This window comes from Peromyscus californicus, unplaced genomic scaffold (assembly GCF_007827085.1).
Source record: "Peromyscus californicus insignis strain IS unplaced genomic scaffold, ASM782708v3 Scaffold_4__1_contigs__length_199733344, whole genome shotgun sequence".
Taxonomy (NCBI): Eukaryota; Metazoa; Chordata; class Mammalia; order Rodentia; family Cricetidae; genus Peromyscus; species Peromyscus californicus.
Window position 1 is genome coordinate 35,890,751 of NW_026294562.1, and position 22,490 is coordinate 35,913,240.

The window sequence follows — 22,490 nt, forward strand, 5'->3', positions numbered from 1 at the left end:
GCAAGGGCCTTAAATGTGAGCATGATGGAGATGTGGGACAAGGCAAGATGGACCTCCTGGGCAGCAATGCTGGATCTCTCCTTGGAGTCACCTCTTGATGACAGGTCACCAAGCTTGGCTAGGACACTCTAGACAGTAGATGCCTTTTCTTCTTTGTGCTCACAGCACTTTGGACTGGTGAAGCATTTGTCACACTTTCTAACACACTTTAAGTGTTAGTCCTCCCCACAAAACAGCTCCTGTGCCAGCAAAGTGCCTGGCATAGGAAAGGTACTTGATACATATTTATGGGTAGACAAGTGTCAATGGCTTAATATGTTTCTAATAGGAAAAGTCTCCTCCCACCCTAAAGGACATTTGGGAATTTGGGGAACGTTTTTGGTTGTCACAGCCGTGGGAAGTGACCAGAGCCACAGACACAGAACATCTTACAATCTTCCCTGAATCAAAGACCATTCTTTCTCTGAGAATAACTGCAAGCAAGACCATATTTCAGGAAGCCCCAGGCCCTAAAGCCTTCAGATTGAACTAGGAACAGTTTATCTACCTGCAGCCTTGCTGTTAGGAGTCCGTGATGGTTTGAATGAGAATGGGGCCCAGAGGCTCAGACGTTTAAATACTCAGTTCCCAGTTGGTGGAACTGTTTGGGAAACATTAAAAGGGGTGGCCTTGTTCGAGGAGGTGTGTCACTAGGGGTGGGCTTTGAGGTCTCAAAAACCTATGCCATTCCCAGTTAGTGCTCTCTCTCTCTCCCTCTCCCTCTCTCTCTCCCTCTCTCCTCTCTCTCCTCTCTCTCTCTCTCTCTCTCTCTCTCTCTCTCTCTCTCTCTCTCTCTCTCTCTCTCTGATTGCGGATCAAAACGTAAGCTCTCTCAGCTATGCTCAGCCCCGTGCCTACCTGCTGCCATGTTCCTTGACATGATGGTCACAAACTTACCCTCTGAATCTATAAACCCTAAATAAACTCTTTCTTCCATAAGTTGCCTATCATAACTTTTTAAAAATTTGCTGTCCAATGCCTGCCTAGAATAAGTTTTTATAAGGTTACTACCACAACACACACACTATTCCGATTTCTATGAGATCCGTTTTATATCATGGTCTTCCCACATTTCCATGCTGGCTGCATAGTTATGATGTTTAACGAGTGAAAAATATTCTCCTGCTTTCATATGCCACCTCATCTTGTTGCGTATCGAGGCGGTCCTAATAAATATTCTTTTACAAACAGTTCTCAGTGTTGCTGCTTTGTCAAAGCAGTATGAGCATTATGCTTTCTGCTCGAGGTTTCCTTACGGCTTTCCCAAAGGGTTGCCATGATTTACAATGCCTTTAGAAGTATGTGAGGATCTAATTTTATCATAGCCTTTAATGATAAGTTTTTAATTAACAGGTATCGGGTACTGAAGGGGTGTCTCAGTCAGTAAAGTGTTTGCCACCCAAGCATAATGATCTGAGTTCAGATTCCCAGTGTCTATATAGAAATCGGGGTAATGTTCCTGAAATCCTAGGCCTGGGGGTGCAGAGACAGGAGGATTTCTGGGACTTGCTGGTGGAAGAAAACATGGGAAGATGCCTAACATTGACCTGTGGCTTTCACACACACATGTGTGGGCACATGTGTTCATACACACATGAGCATGGACACACAAGTAAAAATGCATGCAATACAACAATTAGTAGGTATAAAATGATATAAATGAAAATTAGAAAACTTGAATTTATTTTAATATCAAATATTATTTTCTATATAATTCTCTTTGTATTTCTTCTAATACAAATGCTCATATAATCAAACTTTCCCCTAAGCACAGTTGTAGTACTATCATAGGATAAAAAGAATAGTGGGGTATAAGTAATCTGATCAGGAAAATGACACAAAAGGGGGTTCCTCAGTTGGGGGAGTGAGGCAAATACAAGAGAAGGAGGGAGGTAAAATGCTAACATAGATGGCTGAAAGGGCCACAAATAATCATACTATTTATTAACTATTTACCTAAAAAACCCCTATAATGCACATGATTCAGTATACAAATGTACATATATAGTTTTAACGAACATTTCTCTTCTGGGCTGATGGTACTCTCTCCAAGAGTCAAAGACGATCTAACGAAATTCCCAATACCAGACATGAGAAGCCTTCTCTTGAGTTGTTGGCCAGGGATGTCTGAGAGACTCCCAAGACAAACAGCATATCACTACCACCGTTGGTTAACCCCCCAGAGATGGAAGGTAATTAATTGCCTCTTGTTGAAGACACTGTGCCCTTCAGAAATAGGGCCCAGAGGTCCCTGAGCAGGAACTAACTTGAATGCCCCCTCCCTGAGGGCTAGCTTTCATGGTACCAGAAGGCACCATGAAGGTAGCATGCAAGTTTCCAAAGGAGGGAGGTAACCAACATCCTACCCAGCTTTGATATCATTGAACCACATCAACTACCAGCATAGCATGATAACCCTATGGGTACAGTAGTGGCACAATATGTTGGTGGTAACCAACTTCTCTCTAATTAGACTTAAGACCTACTCAGCAAGAGGGACACCATGTCTGGTATGGGAAACCTTCCTAACCAATCAGTACTAGTGAAAGTATGGTTATTAAAGGAGAATCTACAACCACTAATTTACTAAACCAGCACAATTCCTAGCAACAATCTATAAACATTTGTCCTTATACCCAAAGGTAAGTGTAGTCTTCACACCTCATCAAGGGAACTTCTCTTTGCAACAGATGGAGACTACTGCAGACTTACTAATACTGAACCACAACCAATCAATATGCAGAGTTGTATATCCCAGTCCCAGTGGGTACACCGACAAAGCACTCTCACATCTAAAGCTTAGGGAACGATGGGGAAGAAAGGATGGGAAGATCGTAAGAGCCAGAGGATCGGGGAGCTTGCTATGAGATTGTGTCTCCAAGTAGCAGAAGAAGCTACACCTGAAAAGTCTAACGAACATCAGTTGAACAAGGAGGCCGTCAATGAACAGACCAAGCCGCATTGGGACAAGTCCACAAGCTCTCGACCCTACATACACAACTACAGTCAACTGAATAAAGCTGGAAGTGTGAGAAGTGGCCATTGTCAGGGAAGAGTACACCTATTGGTTGTTGGCTGCCAAATGGTCAGCCCTTAAAACATACGTACAAATAACATTATTTTGACTCAGCAGGTTATATTTAGGAATATATATGCACTACAAATATATGTATATATACAAATGCTTACATGCACTTTTTTTTTTTCTTTTTTTTTTTTTTTTTGGTTTTTCGAGACAGGGTTTCTCTGTGTAGCTTTGCGCCTTTTCCTGGAACTCACTTGGTAGACCAGGCTGGCCTCGAACTCACAGAGATCCGCCTGGCTCTGCCTCCCGAGTGCTGGGATTAAAGGCGTGCGCCACCACCGCCCGGCCTACATGCACTTTGTAACGATGGGGGGAGGCCATGACTTTGAAAGAGAGTGGGAAGGAGTAGATGGGAGGTTTTAGGGGGAGACAAAGGAAGGGAGAAATGTCATTAAAATACAACTTCAAAACTCAACAACAACAAAAGAATAGTGGGCCAGTGCAGGGCCTCTAGATACACTGAAAACGACAGAATAGCGAAATATGGGGTCAGTGCAAGAGCCTCTAGATCCATTGTCTTCTAACGTAACTACATTCTACTCAACACATCTCTTTTTCACCTGAAGGGAGTGGAGTGGTCTCTGATGCTTCTTCACTATAAACTTAAATACTCTACTCAAAAGAGGCCAAAGTCAACTGCATATCATATTATAAGGCATCGTACCTGTACTCAGAATACGTTTTGTAATCAAAATGAATTTTGACATGGAGGTATCTGGGATCCATTCTGTCTCCTCCTCCTTCTCCTTCTTGGTTTTGTTGAAAGGGTCTTGCAATGTCATCTATGACCTCAAACCCAATATTCCCATGCTTCAGCCTCCAGAACACTATTATGACACGTGCGTGCCTCCATGCTCAGCTGGCATTCTTCACAAATTTCAGCGAATCTCGTGATTTCAGAGCAGCGAGTGAAGGCAGAGGGAAACTCGCCATCCATTCACTCGTTCCTTCATCCATTCATGTATCCAGCAGATGTTTTAAAGTAAGCTAGAACCCACTGGCCGCCCCCGCAGATACAGTGCAGGGAGCGATGAAGACAATACTGCTGTAGAGGTCCCATGGTCAGGTGCACGAGGCAGAGTGTCAGAGGGGCACAGAGCTCGTGGGTGGGACTTGTGAGACAGCAACTCAGCCAGCCCCCATTTAGGAGGGCTTCTCAGAGGAGGAAACATGGGAGCTGGGACTTACTGGAAAGAAGAGGAAGATTTTGCCAATAGGAAGATGGGAGAGTAGGTTTGAAAGGACACTCTTGGCATGTAGGAAAAGACATTTGGGCAGCATGAGATTATGCAAAGGCAATTACTGATAATAGGAAGAAGTCAGGTTTCTGGGCACAAATGGAGCTGGACAGATAAATGGGGGTTAGATTGGATGCTGAGCATCAGTCTGTTTCTTTATCTTCTGGGAAGCCGGGCAGCTGAGAGAGAGCAGAGAGTTAGCCAGAGGGTTTTAAGCAAGGGAGTGGCATGGCTGGAGAATTTTCTTTTCTTTTTAAAGATCACTTCTGGGAATCTACAAGTGTTATTAGAATGTACTCATCTCAGAGCTGGGGGCTCATCGGGTGAGCACAGGGATTCTGTTCTCAGGCATTAATTGTTTTGAATTCAGTGTAAAGTTGAGTGTCATCATTCTATTCCCTATGAATAGCAGGTATCTGAAAATTGGGAAACATATAATAAGCTTATTTTTTAAGTAACATGTTAGTTTCAAATAACATACACATTATTTTTCCTTCAGATGCTAGGCATCTCTTCCAGGGAAGCATCTCTACATTTATGATAATGGGTTCCATTGTGAATAGGTTAAAAAAAAAAAAAAAAAAAAAAAAAAAGACAGCAAATGCAACGTCACAGTTGAATAATAAGTCACATAGTCACGTGGTCTAATGTGAGGTATCCCAGATCTCACGGCAGAAGGAGGGAGAAGATGGCGGAGCCACGGTGTGGCTGAGATTCAGACAGCATGCATCCATGCCACTTGTATTTCACTGCAGAAAGCAAGCCACACACCAATTTTTAGTTCAAAATGCCACTGCCAGGGTGGTGATGTAAGTCATATATATGGACAAACTACTGTGTGCAGATGGTCTGTGTACTTACGCACCACACACAGTGGTATCTTCATCTAGACAGGAATCAGTTACTAAGAAAAGTCTTAACTAGTGTTTGCAGGATGAAATCAGGCCCAGTCATTTTCCATTCCTGACTATGTTCCCTAAGCTTGCCAACCCTGCCTTGTATTCTATTCCAGATCACTGACCCTTGCCAAGTATGTTCCTTGGGCTTCCTCAATATTTATTTATTGATTGATTGATTGATTGACTGACTGATGGTAAGCTCTGGCAAATGGTTGGAGGATGTGAGGAAGGGAGCATTCTGGGTATTTCTCCCTCCTCTCTCTCTGCTTCTGGTAACATCTCTGAGTGTAGCAATCATCAGACTGTGTCTGGGCACCAGCCACCCAGGAGCAATCTTTACCCATGCATTCTAGTCATTGTCTAGCTTTACCCATCTCAAAGCTGTCTAGGGAGGGGGACTTATTTAGAGCACAAATTCATAAATGTGGGGAATTTAATTATTTTTAAGACTCTGGGTTTTATTAGTAGACTTTAAAGAGTTTATTAAAGACATTCAGCATATAATGATCACACCCAAAGAATGATTCATTTAGAAGTTCGTATGCTTTGTATCGACCTTCTATTGATGTCTTTGACAGAATAAAGGAAGCACATTTTTAAATTTGGAAGAGGAGTTGATAGAGACATTGAAGAAAAAAGATTTGATGGCATCCAGACAGAAGAATTTTTTTTTGTTTTTTTTTTTGCAAATAAGCACTGATTGAATGGGCTAGTGACAGCCCCTGAGACAACGGAGTCACATGATGCATCCCCCTGTATTAACAAGGGGATTTTGCTTCAAGGTCTACGGGGAGAGATGCAGAAAGGGCTGGTTTCTAGGGAACAGTTTGTCAGTCCGGACTCAGTGTGTTTCTGGTCTTGCAACAGCAGCTGCTGCTGCTGCTGCCGGCGAAGTGCCGGGGAAGCGTCGTGGAACCAGCACTGCCAAGCAGTTCTTGATGGTGCAGAGGGGCCCCAGGAGAGCTCTCTCCAGTGGCTGTCACCGCAGGGCAGGCTAGAGGTGCTTATGGGAGTCAGACAGTCACTGGGGGCTAGTTGAATAAAAATGACACAGCTAGCCGGGCGGTGGTGGCGCACGCCTTTAATCCCAGCACTCGGGAGGCAGAGCCAGGCGGATCTCTGTGAGTTCGAGGCCAGCCTGGTCTCCAAAGTGAGTTCCAGGAAAGGCGCAAAGCTACACAAAGAAACCCTGTCTCGAAAAACCAAAAAAAAAAAAAAAAAAAAAAATGACACAGCTTCCTAGGAGGGATATTAGCTAAGAAGTGTCGTGGCAATGGGCCTCTCATGATCCTGAGTGTGGACTACAGAGACAGAATGACCTGGATTTCTGTCCCAGTCTAGCCACTTGCTAGCTCTGTAAACTCGAGTACATTATGTAGTTTCTTTGACCCATAGTCTCTGCCTTCATAAAGTGGGGATTATAATGCCTTACTGGACAGCAACAGTACTAAACGGCTTGGTTTATGAAGGCCCTTAATGATGCACAGTTTGGGTGATAATAATAGTTATTTGTATTCCTCTACTTGTAAAATGCTTGTAACGCTGTACCTCCACTTTCCTTCCATGTTACAGGATCTTTTAATGCAGGTTTTTCTCTACATAGCCTAAGTACTTAAAGCCCAGAGAGAATAAAAACAACAAAATCAGCCCTTGTCCTGAATTAGATAACTAGCGAGTAGCAAACATGGACCTATAACATGGTTTCTCAGTATCTATCCTGTGGTCTTTTCTATTCAGTTAGGAATACACATGGCAGCTTGGTGTCCAAGTTCTTCTTTGCCATCTCTTTCTCTAAAACAGTGACAGAGTGTGTTGATATGGGGTCAGAGCAGCATAAAAATGCCACTTACTTTCCTCATATGATTTGAGTCCAGCGCTGCATAGGTCTTGCTCTTCTGACACACCTTAGGCTTAATGCTTTTCTTTCTTGAATTTCACTCATCATTTCCCATCCCTTAAATGGTTTGACATACTGTGGATAACTTTTTTTTTAAATTCACGTAGCACTTCTGAGGATATCAAACACAGGAAAATGAATGCTTAAGGTTATTCCAGGACCTCACTTTGTACAGAAGAAATGAACTTGTGAACACAGATCACAGCACCTTATACACACAAGGGCAACTGAAGACCAGGGTGCACCAGGAACCTCCTACCAGTAGGAGGCAGCATAGCCTGGTGGTTGACAGCATAGGCTCGGGAGTCAGATGCAATCTCTGGGTTCAAGGGTCGGCCTCTCGGTCCTTCAATGTGGGACAATTGTGTAGACCCTGGGATCTCTGCTTCTCTGGTTTCTTCACCCAACATGGAGGGATCATAACTGTATCTGCCTCAGTGGAAGTGTGGGGCTTGATGTAAAAATATTGAAAACATTCAATCTATAAAAATGTTTAGAGGTAGCCAGCCATCTCTCTTTAAATACAGAGCCCAGCAGGATCAGGGCAGGGAGTCTGTGTGAGAGGACACAGTAAGCATTCGACCAAAGCTGTTTCTTATTGCCTGAAGAAGGAGAGGAAACAAAGATTACTCATCACCGAAAAGCTGGAGTTGGAGGTTATTTGTGAAAAAAGATCAAGATCGCCCTTCCTGTCTGCAGCCAAAGTGAAAACCTCATAGCTCTGCCCCATACTCGAATGGTCAGCATCCTCACAAGAGGCTGAGGGACTGACCCTGAGGGTGGGTGATGATTGACTGTCTATGGAGGGCGGCCTTTCTGAGTGGAGCTGATGGCCATGCTTTGGAAGACCCTACCACTTACAACCTGCACTGTCCAGCTGTGGGCCAAACAAAGAACAGTGTATGTGATGTTGGAGATCGGGAGAGCCCGAGATTGCATGTTTCCGCGTGTGGGAAAATGGTTAACTTGGTGAATACTTGATTTCTCTCCTAGCATTCATTCTCATTAAAGGATACACACAGGGCTGAAGTCATGAGGCTAGTGCCCTACCTTGCTGGTTCTATTTCCTGGGATAGGTGAGCTGATCATTTTCCAGTTAGCTCCTAGCCAAGAAGAAAGTTCCCCAGGCTAAAACCAAACACAGGAGCAACAATACCAACAACAAAAAACTCCTCATAGCCAGAATGAAATACAAAGATATTCTGCTTTGCTGTGGTATTCTGAAAAGTGAACTTGTTGGAGAAAGGACATGGTTAATTCTTCAACAGGCTGGCATGCTTGTGAGTTTCAGGGGATCCTGTATGCTCGGAAGGTCTGTGTGACTCAGTCTGTCTCCTTGTATGTGCGTGTGTGTGCAAAAGCACATGTGCATTAATGAGTGTGTTTGTGGGGATGGGGGACTGGCTTAAAGGAGATTGCTGTGGCTCAGACAGGGCAGGAACTCATTTTCGTTTGGAATCAAATGCATTCAAGGCTGGATAAAATGAAAAACTTTATTCAGCATTTTCCGAAAGGAGCCACCGCAGGTCTCCTTTCTCAGCATCTGGGACCACCAATGCCACCTAAGCCACACAGGCTGTGTCCATGCACACACATATGTAATTTTTAATATCCTCATAGGGCCAGACTGGATTTGTTCCATTCAGTGGGAAGCCACAACATTTATTACATCTCTTTCTCAAATAAACCTCAAAGCGAACATTTCATCTTTCCTCGTGTAATCATCATAAGGTAGAAAATGAAATTTTCCAAACCTAAAAGCATGTTGCTAAGAGCTCCGGGGCACTGCATGTCACTTCTTACTTTGATGTGTTCATGGAGGGGGTGGGGGGATGCAGAGAGAGAGAGAGAGAGAGAGAGAGAGAGAGAGAGAGAGAGAGAGGAAAAGAAAGACAGCACAACACCTTCCTTGAGGTTTTCAGAAAGCAGCTTTTTCTTTTCCTTTTCCCTTTTTTTTTTTTAAAACTCCTTATAAGAATATGACAAGATGGAGCTGATTAAAAGAAGACCAGGAAAGTCGGTGTGCCAGACCACTTCAGAAACAAGCATTCCAGAAAGGCAGGCAGGAGCTCCTGTCGGAAGCAGGAATGATTTCACGGCCCCTCTTGCATATTAATGAACTACACGTAACCCCAGCTTAGTGGTGCAGATGCAGCCTTGTGGGAGCTGTGCCAGAGCGCAGCGATAAATACCAGCTCTAGGGGAAATACATTTCATGATAGAATTAGGAGAGCAGCCATCTGAGACGGCCACAGAAACCAGCCCCCTTCCCAGAAGGTAAGATTTCTGGGGAGCTGAGCGCTGGTGGCATATTGAATGTGGGGTGTCCCAGGTCATTTATCTGAATCTGGTTTATGGCTATGAGCTCCATCTTCAACTGTCACACTGCCTATAGCCTCAAGCAACGACGTCATCCACCCAAAGGTCAAACTCAGGTGAACTGATGAATTTTGCTATTTTCCTAGTGTGAACTAAAAAAAAAAAGCTGCTTAACCATATAATCCTCTTCGCTTTTGTAGCATAACAGCCTTTTTTTTTTCCTTGTCTCTTCTCCACCCCCAACTACCTGTCAGGTGCTTTGCTTTTCCATCTTCCTGCAACCTGTGGGAGCATTTTCAGACAGAAGGCAAACTCTTGGCACTTCTCTTCTCTTCCAGCGTTCCTCCAGGATCTGCTCACTTCTCACCTCCTTGTTCACTCATTCCCCTTTGCCCCATCTGCAGAGTACAGCCATCCCTGTCTTCTGTGCTCACCATCTGTTTCCAAAATTCCTAGGATACAGAAATCACATGACAGTTCGAGGTACAGCCATTTCAATATCGCAAGCTTTTGGCAGGGTTTGGGAGCAAGGGCTGTAGGCTCTGCTGGATGAAGCTGACCAGACCACACGGGGAGGGGTGGTGGTGCTGGTGTATGTGTGTGTGTGTGGGGGGGGGGGTGGTGGCGCTAGCCCTCTTGAAGGACCTCTAAAAGCAGCTGTTGACTGTATTACATCTTTCTTCGAGATTGAAAATGGAGAATAATGCCACTGCTTTCATTTTCAGCTGAGACCCATACTAGAATTGCAGCTGGAGAATATAGGGACAGAGCGATGCCGTGCTGTTGGGGAAGAAAACAGCCACTTTGAATGGAATTAGTTGTTCTCCCAGCCAATCCTGGTCACATTAATGCTGTGTGTCAAAACACTCAGCTCTGTCAGCTTAATACAGCTGTGACTCGGTGTTGCTCAGAAGTCCGTGGGTCGTGGGGGCTGGCTGACAGACGGCAGGGCTTCTGGGCTCGCAGGCCTCCACGCTGTAGATTAAGTCCAGGTCCACTTCACATGTCTCTCAGCCTTTTGGACAGGTAGACTAGCTGGCTTGTGCTTTTTGAGTGATGGCAGAAATGGGAGACAGTTAACCCAACTGGGTTTGTGTTCTATATGCTAGCATTCCATTGGCCAAACCAAGTCATACGACCAAGTTCAAAGCCAAAGGTGGAGACAGTTACATCACCAGTTTAACCTCAATTTCAGTATAGGTTAAAAGGTACACTATTCTCATGGATAGAGAGGAAGTAAAGATAATTAAATTTATATCATAAATCCCACCATAGTTGCTATGGCAGACAGATGATACCTACCTAAATGTCTACCCACTTTTTAATTAATTATCTTGATTTTTATCTGGCACCATAGTTACATAGCACTGTTTTAGGAAATCAATGATCTACCATACTCTAGGCCATGGAGATTAGGTTTAAGTTACTAATATAAGCCAGCTGTCTTATTTATGAATTCTACTGCTGTGACAAAACACCATGACCAAAAACAATTTAGGGAGGAAAAGGTTTATTTCAGCTTACAATTCCACATCACAGTCCATCATTGAGGGAGGTCAGGACAGGAACACAAGGTGGAACCTGAAGGCAGGAACTGAAGCAGAAGCCATGGAAGGGTGCTGCTTACTGGCTTGCTCCTCACGGCTCGCTCAGCCTGCTTTCCTAGACAACTCAGGACTGAGGCTGTACCTTTTACCAATGGCCTCTCCAGGCCTCGCAGAGTGCTAAGCCTCAACTGCTCTCTGTAACTGCTTCATGTTTTCAAAACCAGTGCTACCTGAGAGACTCTTACATATTATCAAGTCTGGCCCCTCTGGACCACAGCTTCTGTGTGCTGACTGAGGAAGCATTTCTCAAAAGATTTTACCTCGGGGTTGGGGATTTAGCTCAGTGGTAGAGTGCTTGCCTAGCAAGCACAAGGCCCTGGGTTCGGTCCTCAGCTCTGGAAAAAAGAAAAAAAAAAAACAAACAAAAAGATTTTACCTCAAGGATGCTTGCCTCTTCTTAATCACAACTAATTTCTCAACTTCAGGTAACCTGTGTTGTGCTGGTCTCACAGCCAACTCTTAAGCTTTAGCTGACCAGACACCATAGATTTTTAACAGGTGATGTCACACAAATGGCCCTGGTTTAGTCTGCTTTCCTCTGAAACTTCACAAGCCAGGCTTCCAATGTCTGAATTGCTCTCAGTTCAGTTCCTGCAACATCTCACCAAACTTGGAACACTCAATGATTTTTCTTGTGCCAAGTTCCAAAGTCTTTCCATAATCCTCCCAAAACACATGGTCAAGTCTGTCACAGCAATATTCCACTGCCTAGTACAATTTCTGCATTAGTTAGGGTTTCTATTGCTGTGTAGAACACATGACTAAAAGCAACTTGGGGAGGAAAGCATTTATTTCAGCTTCTGATTCCACACCTTAGTCCATCATTGAAGGAAGTCAGGGAAGGAACTCCAGACAAGAATGTGGAGGCAGAAACTGAAGCAGAAGCCATAGAGGAACACTGCTTACTGGATGGCTCCTCATGGCTTGCTCAGCCTGCTTTCTTATACAACCCAGGACCAGCCCAGGGATAGCAACACTCACATCAATCATTAATCAAGAAAATGCTCAACAAGCTGGTGCTCAAGAAGAGTTGCATCCCTGCTGACTAGTGTTCCTGATACTGGAAGGTTTTCTGCACAATATCAGAGGAGAAAGGTTATCATCAATATCATCTAGCTACAAATCCTGCAGCCTTCCACAGCAACCTGCCCACAGGATACACTGGTATAGTAACGGCACAAATGTTACTGGAATAACCTACCGCTTTTTTTTTATATTAGATTTAAGGCCTGCTCTATGAGCTATAACTCATACCTGACACTGATATAGTGGTAAAAACTTGACACTAAATAGGTCATGTGCCTAGTAGAAAACATACTACTGCTATTCTGCTAAAAGGAACATAGCAGAGAAATGACTCCTAATGACATATCACTATACCCACAGTGCATGTGGATAGGAATTAACACAGAGACTCACAACTGGATAGTGTACAGAGAGTGAGCAACTTTGGAGCACTCAGTCCTAAACGGGATGTCTTTCTCAAACTCTTCCCCTCAAGGATCAGGGGTCTATGTGGAAGAGAAGGTGGAAAGACTGTAAGAATCAGAGGTGATAGATGACTCCTAGGAAACTGTCTTTCAAATGTAACAGGACTGATGCACGTATTACATAACAGAAACTGTGGTAGCAGTCACAAGGCCTGCCCAGGCTCAAGTCAGATGGAGTCCCAGCACTGAGAGGGTGAAATGGACATGGGGTCCCACTCCTAACCAAGAAGCTATTTGAGATTGATGCCTGTTGGCAGAGGTAAAATCCATGTTCTCTAATGGAGTGTCACTGGGTATATTAACCACACTCCAGGGCAGATCTCCTTTCTAGGAGTAGTTGGCCAACACAAGACAGCTCTATGGTTGTATGTGTGTGTGTGTAGAGGGGTTTGCTTTGTTTTGGCATAATTTTTTTTTTTTTGTTATATTGGTTTTGTTTGTTTATTTTGATTTTGATTTTGTGTTTTTATGAGTTTTTTTTTTTTCAGAACAGAGTGTAAGAGGGAGAGAGAAAACAGTTGGGTGGGTAGAGAGGTGGAGAAGATCTGGGAGGAGCTAGGGGAGGGGAAAAACACAATCCAAAATATTATATAAAAAAATTTAATAAAAAAAAGAAAATGCTCAACAGACTTGTCTTCAGGCCAATCTCATAGAGGCATTTTATCAATTGAGAGTCCCTCTTCCCAAAAGACTCTGGCTTATGTCAGGTTGACAAAATAGTAACCAAGACATCAACCCTCTGTTTACAATTACTGGTTAAAAGATAAAAGCACCCTATTATTCAGTGTTCTCCAGAGACACAAAACCAGCAGGATATATGAGAGATTTATTATAGGAATTAGCTCCTGCAATTATGGTGGCTGAGAACCACCCTGGAGACCACATACAGGCTGAAGGCCCTGGGACGTGCATCCCATAGTGCCATCGAAGTTCTAAAGCTCTGAGCCAGGAAGACCACGTGGGTAACTCAGCTTGAGACTAAAGGGTTGAGTACCTGGGAAGGAGCCTGTGACAGCGTCCTGAAGTCCAAAGGCCGGCAAGCCTGGAGTTCTGAGTTCAAGACACCAGGAAACCCCACACCCCAGTGAGAGACACCGATCTGCCTTCTTTTCATTCTGTCTGAGCCCCCAGCCCACTCACACTAGGGACCCAACTTCCTTCCCTAGATCTTTCAGACTCACATGCTACCCTCCTGTGCATGTAGCCATAGTCACACCTGAAAAAACAGTATTCTTCCTCAGGCACCTAGGTATTTCTCAATCCCGTCAAGTTGACTCCTGCACGTGTCAAACATGGCTCCCATTGAGAACAGGGGAGACTCTTGCAAGTGGGACCTGGGAAATGAGCTTGGGCAACCAGCGGATGCTCTGAGTGGCATGGCATATAGATTTCCCTTTGCAGTTGCTGAGGTGTATGTGATGGGTCAGGATGAGACTGGCATCCAAAGGACGGAGAAGAAATAATTATGGGGACATCGATGCACTCTGACCACATAGACCGGGAAGCCCATTCTGCTCCCTCCCGGGTCGTTAGTTCAGTGGACTAACTGTCCTAATTGTGTAATCACAATGTAACCATGTTGGTTAAGTCCCTGCTACCCAGCAGCACATCCATCTCAGGGTCATTCTCCAGCTGAGGTAGTGAAGAGGACTGAGTACCACACCACCCCAGACCCTGATAGAAAGCACAAGCAAGTTCTCCTAGAATTATGATTCTTGGGGTGCTCAAAAGATTAAAATACACTATTTTTTGGTTGTTTGGTGACAGAAGCTTTCAAGCATGTTATTAATTTTGATGACTTTCCTCTTAGAGGGCACCGTATTTCTCCAGGACTCGCCGGTCGCGTCTTTTCCTCACTCCTTTCCATAGCTTCCTTTTTTCTCCTTTCTTTTGGCTCCCTACCTTCACACACTTTTCCAGAACTCTGTTTGCCGTTTCTGGTTTCTCCTCCAGCTGTCTTCTATTCCTGTGTTTCCCTCTTGGTTTTTAGAAAGGACTTGGAAGGACTGGAGCTTTTCAGTCCCAGGGTTCCTGTCTTGTGACAGCTGACGCATGTTCTCAAAAAGCAGTTGTTTCTAAGGGACGCTGGGGTGAGCACGTATCCTGGTTCCGTGACTTTGGACACACTAATCCTTCTGTGTTGCTTTCCGCCTCCATGGAGTTACATTCATTTACGTAATTGCATAGTGACCTTCAGGGTCACTGAGGTGGACTGCGTTCGTCACCTGTGCCACGTGCCTGGGGCCACCTGGACAGATGTGCTAGAGCCTCTTTTCCCTTCCAGCTTCGACACATGCAGATAGAGTTGTAAAGTGCCTGGTGCAGAATAGGCCCTGGACATTAAACACAACATCATTCTAATGTGCTTTGCATAGAAGAGCTGCTGACACCATCGTTTTCTTGTCTTAGCGCTTTCCCCTGTAAACAAGTCTTTTCCTAATTGTTTGAGTAGCTGAAGCATCTCTTGTCCAAACATGGACAGAGAACACAAAGGTGAACCTTTTCGTTCATGGCTGCTGAGCAAATTCTGGGAACACTTCTCCCATGCCCTTAGGCAGATGGTCGGCCCACATATATTTCAACAGCACAAATGAATGTAAAACAGACGCATGCATGTATTAATTAATGCTAATGTATTCATAAGTGATTCAGATAATGGGCAGTCCATTCTGACACTTCTCTTTTAATTCATCTACCCTAAAGAAACTGATTCTTGCTTAATTTTAGATTCTTATAAACGTACCTACTGAGATTTTTGGGACTCCCTAATCTTCTACACTCCCAATGGCCACCTGCTGGCTATCTAAGAATTCGTCCAAGTGGAGAACAAATCTTCTAGACCACAATTTGGTTTGCGGAGAAACATTATCTGTAAACCTGCTTGGCTAAGGTAGTATGAAGGGTCTGGGTGAATTTCTGTTCTGAGGGAGATCAGGTAAAGCCTAAAATCAGAGCAGAGTGACATAAGCTGAGCATCCCCAATGTGAAAATTCAAAATCAGAAATCCGACCCTAAGTCAGTGTTTTGAGCACAGACATGATGCCCCAAGTGGGAATTCTGTAGTTAGTATTACATGACAGGGTGCAGTCAAACCACGGGCTCCTGAAGCGTTTTGTAAAATCGCTTTCAGGCTATGTGAATAAGGTGCTTACGGAACTAAAAGGAACTCCGTGTTTAGACTTGGGTCCTATTCCTCTAAGATAGCTCCTTATGTGTACACACACGGCTCCAAGTCAGAAACACTCATCCCAACCTTTTAGGATAAGGCATATGCAACTTGTACGCTAGAGACGGAGTCACTTGGGGGTGGGAAGAGGGTCTAGAAAGGGCAACCAGGGATACAAAGGGAAGAATGAAGGTTGAGAAAACTGCTGAGCAAAGGTGTGTACATCCCAAAAGAGAGGCCATGTTCTAACGATATATTTTTGTGTTGAGAAGAATGATAGCATTTAAACAAGATTGAACTTCAGGTCCTTTTTCTTGCTGCTATTTTAATATTTAAAATTTTTTATCTTTAATTCTGTGTGTAGGTATGTGCATATGAGTGCAGTGTCTCTGGAGGCCAGAAGAGGGTGCCAGATCACCCAGAGCTGGAGAGTTATAGATGAGCTGATCAATGTGTGTAGGGAGTACTCAGAAACAAATCAGGCTCCTTTGCAGGGTCAGTATGTGCATTTAGCTCCTGAGTCGTCTCTCTAGCCCCTATTGCTACTATTTTTAAAAATCCAAGTTGCTTAAAAGCAAGGTACAGGAGCACCTTATAGAGAGGATTACTTAGTAGTGGAGTCTGAGTACAGAGTGCAGAGAATCATCTGATGTCTGCCTCCATCATTTTACCATCAAACTTGGGTAACTACACAAGGCAGTAGCAAACTCGTGTAACTTGCTCCTCCCTTCTGGTCCTTGTCCTCCCCTCACATATGCCTGCTTGACCTTGTGGCTGCTGGGTTTGCGGGTGTTCTGCGATCCTGTCATCAGGACCTCTTCGGAAGGAAGCAGCTAGAAAGTTCATCCTGAATCTTGAAGACTGTGCTTCCTCCTCACTGTAGGTTTCTATTCTGATTATATAAGATTTTGACGAGAGGGAGGGAAGAAGGGAGGGAGGGGGGGTGAGGGAAGAGATCACACGTCTAACCAATGTATAAAAAATAATTAATGTGGGGAGTGAAGAAGAACATAATGTGGATCTGGCATGGATGCCAAGGGAATGAGTCAATGAGAGGAGAAAAGCCAACAGTTGGCTGTGCTGGGCAGTGCTTGAAATTCTGTCAGAGGCATGTGTTAGAAAGCGGGTTTGCAGTCAGACACACTCCTGCTTCAGTGAGTCGAGTTGTCGGGAGGAAATGGCTGCTGTGGCTGGATCCTCCAAGATGGACCCGAGGTCCCCGGCCTGCTGGTTCTGATGAACTGCCCTGTGTATGTAGAATGTGATCATCTGTATATGTTGCCTCTGAAATTGGGTGATTTAAAAAGACACTCTTCTCCCTCTCAGATACCCTCACTCGGGGTGAAGCTGCCCATCTGGCAAAGGACGCAGGGTTTCTTGCCCCTGAGGTTGGCCCATAGTCACCCGAGAGAGCTCTGGCAGCAGATCTTTCCCCTGTTGAGTCCCGAGATGCCTGCCGCCTGCCTGGCACGTGTTTGCAGGTGAGCTGGGGCCACCTAGCCAGTCTTCCCTTGGATCTCTAACCCCAGCTACAAGGTAACAGATACTTGTTTTCAGTCACTGAGTTTTGAGAGTTTGTGACAGAGCAGTAAAGAATTAATACTGTTGCCCTCTGTCACTTTATGTTTTATTTTCCGCTTGTAAAACTAAAATATGCCTATTGTTAAGACAGAAAAACAAAGAAAAAAACTACCTCAAAATCTGTGAACAGGAGTTTAGTAATATTTCCCACAGAATCAGTGGAGTAAGCTATTTGAAATGTCAAGCAGACTATGTTACTCCCTTATTCAACCATCCAATGATGTCTTGTCTCATTTGGAATATCAGCTAAAATTCTTGCTGTGGCCTCCCAGGCTAAGGTGCTTCCCCTTGCCCACAGGGTGCTGCTCTTTCTCCCACTCACAGGGGTCTCCTCCTGCACCCCCTGCTGCTAATCAAGTCTGTCCCACACGCTCTTGTCTTTGGGTCACGTACTTGCTGTTTTCACGATGACTTGCTGTTTCCCAGAACAACCTCGTGGCTGGCTTCCTTGCCACATTCATCTCTCAGCTGTGGCTTTTGTTCGATTCAAATGTTGCTCCACAGAGATGCCACCCCCGAGCGTCCACCCAAACAGTGCCCTTCACCCACTGGCTCTGCACTTCAGGGATGCCACGCTATTGCTAATTTACAATGTCACTCATGGCCTGCTGCAGCCTTCTCCCATTGGAATGTTGGATGTACAAGTGCAAGGATTTTGTTTCATTTACTGCTATATATCCCTAGCGCAATCAACATGTGTTGAATAAATGCTGTAACTATTCCTTTTATCCCTTTTAATTCTTTTTTCTTTTTTCTTTCCTCCACACGGGCTTTTAGATTTTCAAAGATATTGTAATGTTATAAGAAGAAAATAAAATGTAACTTTAACAGATGAAAACTAAGCTGGGGAGATAGATGGCTCGGTGGGTAGAGGCACCCGCCACCAAGCCCTATGACCCGAGTTTGATTCCCCTAGGACGCACACGGTGGAAGGAGAGAGTCAGCTTCTGTAAGTTGTCCTTTGACCACCTCACGTGCGCTGTGGCATGTGACACCCCTATTCACACAGTAAATAAATGCAATTTAAGAAGGTTTCAATAAAGACACAAACTGCCAAGTCCTCAGACTTTTACAATTCTGTTATTGTTGTTTGGTGTTTTGAAGCTGGGCTCTCACGCCATAGCCCAGGCTGGCCTCAAGCTTGGAGTCTTCCTGCCTGAGTCCCCTCTCTTCTTGAGTGCTGGGATTGCAAGCATGTATCACCACACACGGTTTTTATATTCTGTATAACACTTTACCATGGGAACGTGCATTTGGGGTGGTGGGCCAGCTCGGCTTTCCTAAAGATGGAGAAACTTCAAAGATATCCCAGTGAGTAATGGCCGGAAGAGTGAAGCATTCTCAAAGGAGGTGCTAAGGGTTCATGTGTGGAAAAAGGCACCTCTCTGGAAAAGCTCTTGGCTCATCTCCTCACATCTGCCCCACTTCATTTTAGTCTCCAGGTTGCCCTTGTTGCTGTGTGCTTTTATTTTCCAGGTGCTCTTACCTTTGTTCAATGTAAGGCAATCTAGGTCTTCTGCTCCTTTAGACACAAACATCTCATCCCTAGTCAGTTCATTTTTTCCTGAGGGAAACATTTGAAGATGGGATAGGGCATGGGAAAGTCAAGGGAGCAGCTTGCCCAGAGTTTTCCAGAATCGAGATTATCTAGAAAAGTGTCAGAGAAGAAGTCCCCCAATACTACCGTGTGCATTCTCTAAGGTCTTGACCCACAGAAACATATTTCCTGGCTTCTAATTATTAGATCACTGGTTCCAGAGCTGCTTCAGTGTGAATCTTGATATCTTGAACATACTGTTTTTTAGATTTCATTTAGATATTTTTTAATTTTTTGGGTATGTGTATGGGTGTTTTGCCTGCATGTACATTGACTCACCATGTACATGCAGTGGCCCAGAGGCCAGAAGAGAGTGTTGGATCCCCTTGGAAAGGGAGTTACAGAAGATAGTTAGCTGTGTGGTTGCTGGGAATTGACATCACAGACTCCTGAGAGAGGAGTCGGTACTCTTAACCTCAGAGCTAGCTCTTCACATCCTGAACATCTTTGTATGTTTTTCAGATCTCTATCTATTTCTCTAGGAAGGTATAGTAGGAAACAGAGGGCACACTCAAATGGAGTAACACAAATGATTTTAGAAGTGTGGGCTGCATTAAATGAGACAGTGAACCAAATGATAAGGTAGCTGGAACTCAGGGGACTCAGAAGGGAAGCCGTGGTGGCTACAGGACCTGCCTCCAGATAGAAGCCCTGTGTATGCTGGAGTAATTCAGGTGCTTCAAATGTGTGTCCTCCCGAGGGAGCCAGGGTGCATTAATTCTAGTTCTTCTGGTCCAATCTAAGAGGTCAGGAACCCAAGAAGCCCAGGATGCAGGGAGAAGAAAGGGTGGACACCGTATCTGAGGGATACCCCAAGGGAAGAACTTCTAGAAGTAGCAGTTTTTGGTCAAAGGGTGTGAACAAGCTTAAAATGTTTAATTTTGGGGGCTGGGAAGAAGGCTCAGTGAGTAAAGGCACTTACTGTAGACCTGATAGTGAACCCTGTGACCCATATGGTGGACCCATATGGAGAGAACTGACTCCTTCAGGCCATGCTCTGAGTTTCACTCTGAGTTGTGTGACACGTGCCTTTCACTCCTGAAATGTAAAAAATATGTTTTTTTTTTTTTTAAATCTTAACATCTGTGGTGGGAACTACTTTATGTCCACCAAAATTGTTTCTTCTACCCTATGGCACTCAGAATAGACCCCATGATGATGATGGCCAAAGTCACTGTGGTTTTGTGACAAGCACCTTTGCCCACTGAATCTTGAAGAAATTATGCAAAATGAAATAAACCATGAAATAATTACTAAATCACTGTTGGTAATATGGATTCCGTATTACCGACAGTGATCAAAACCACAGACACAGGAAATATGGTGGAGCTTGGTAGGGTCCTGGAGGTAGGGCAGATGGGAAGTTAGTATTTAGTAAGCATGGGGTTTTAGTTTGGGCTTTGGAAGAGTTCTATGGATGATGGTGATGTGATGCTGTTTGCACAGTCTCCATTTACCCATGTTCTACATGGGAATATTTGTTCTAGTTCCAGCTCTTTGGCTTTTTGAGTGGATGAGCTGGGATGAATGACAGGTAGAGGAATAAGACTGGACTTCCTAAGTCAAAAGATGCTGGATGTGGGGCTGGAGAGACGGCCGGTAGTAAAGAGCACTTACTTCTTCTGCGGAGGACCTGAGTTTGGTTTCTGGCACCGATATCGGTTGCCTCACAGCTGCCTGTAAGTCCAGGTCCATGGGATCCAGCACCTTCTTTTGGCCTCTGTGGGCACCCGCAAATATGCACATGTGTGCACATACACAGACCATACATACAATAAAAATAAAATAAATCTTTAAGAAAGACACTAGATCACAGAAGCCACATTTGGAGTGTGGAAAGATTGTACATCTTCTGGACTTTGAACTGGGCACAGTGTTTGTGGGGAGGGATGTGAAAATCTCTCCAAATTTTCCCTTTTACAGATATTTTTATTAGTTCTGAGAGTTTTGTATGTGCTCACCACTCATTCAACTTCTCCCTCATAAAAACAACAACAAAATCCTAGGCTAGTTCAGTTTGTGCTTCCCAAATATTCTTGGATGTTTTGCTTTCCACTACCAGGGACTACACTCTTGAAGAAAACGGACTTCCACTCTCCTAGTAGCTATCAATTGCCAATAGCTGCCTGGTTATGCATGGAACTTCATGCATAACTTCTCTTCCGTGCGGGGAGTTGGTCTGGCTTCAGTTTACACAGGCTTTGTGTCTCTATTACAACCACTGTGAATTCATGCACACACCTGCTCTGTTGTATCTAAGACACTGTGCTCCTGTAGTCATTCACTGCCTCTGGCTTTTACATTCTTTCTGCCTCTTCTTCCACCATGATCCGTGAGCTTTGAGAGGAGTGGTTGTATTACAGATGTTCCGTTTATGGATGAGAATCCCACAGAATGGGTTAGTTCTTTTTGAGCTGTTGGTCAGTGAGGTTCCATAGACCTCTACAAACGTTACAGGCTATTGCCCATATTCTTGGCTACCCTCTAGAACCTGACACTAATACCCTGTTCCTGAAGACACCACATACTTGAATCATACAACATGAGGCACTCAGACTGGAACTGACCTGAACCTCAGTACTACTGGCTGATTTCATAGCTCTAAAAGGTACTATATGCACAATACCAGAGGAGAAATGTAATCGTTGATCTCACCTGGCTGTGGACCCTGTGAACTATAATAATAACTAGTCTGGCAAGGAATGCCCACTGGTACAGTAATGGCATGGACATCATGGGAGTAACCAACTACTTTCTGATTATATTTAAGCTCTGTTACACAAGCTAAAAACTCATTATTGGGCTAAGAACCTATGGATAGGCAGGAGAGAACCTACTACTATTATGTAGTTAAGAGGTAGTTTTAAAACAACTCCTAGCCGGGCGGTGGTGGTGCACGCCTTTAATCCCAGCACTCGGGAGGCAGATCCAGGCGGATCTCTGTGAGTTCGAGGCCAGCCTGGGCTACCAAGTGAGTTCCAGGAGAGGCGCAAAGCTACACAGAGAAACCCTGTCTCGAAAAAAAAAAAAAAACAACAAAAAAACAAAAAAAAAACAACTCCTAATGAGTTGTTATACCCATAGATAAATGCATCTCTAAATTCTTATCAGAGAAGCTTCTAATTGCAGTAGAGTATATGTAGTAGTTAATGCAGAGATGCATAATTGACCTAGGTGAAGAGAATAAAAGACTGAGGAATGTTCTCCAAGTTTTCTGGAAACTTGGAAAAGGGCAAATGTGTTTTACATATGGCAACATGGATAAAGGACTGTTTAGTGATCGGAAGAGTATGTTATGGTGTGCTCAGCAGTGCTTGATTTTATTCCCGGGGCACACAGGTAGACTACATTTCTCAGCTTTCCATAAAGCTAACAGTGGCTAAGAGATTGAGATTTGGCCAGTGGAGACATAGACAAAGTGGTGATGTGACTTCCAGGCAGGTCTCACACATTCCTTCCACAGGACGCCATTTTAATCCAGAATTAAGGAAGAGACACAGGATCTGAGAGAAACTCGGGGGTCATTTGTGGAGAGCCACACAATCATGAAACAGAGAGGGCTTGGGTTCCGG

At 44.3% G+C, this 22,490-nt stretch overlaps 1 long non-coding RNA gene across 5 annotated transcripts in view; it reads left to right on the top strand.

The window, feature by feature from the left end:
- The first annotated feature begins 9,228 nt into the window (after positions 1-9,228).
- LOC128094486 (uncharacterized) overlaps positions 9,229-22,490 on the top strand; it is a 62,014-nt gene continuing 48,752 nt past the window's right edge. For 2 of the 5 annotated variants that reach the window (XR_008212972.1, XR_008212971.1), the window contains exons 1-3: positions 9,229-9,435; positions 16,553-16,619; positions 17,067-18,270. This is a non-coding gene — a long non-coding RNA (uncharacterized LOC128094486). The other 3 variants (XR_008212973.1, XR_008212974.1, XR_008212975.1) reach the window with 3 other exon arrangements.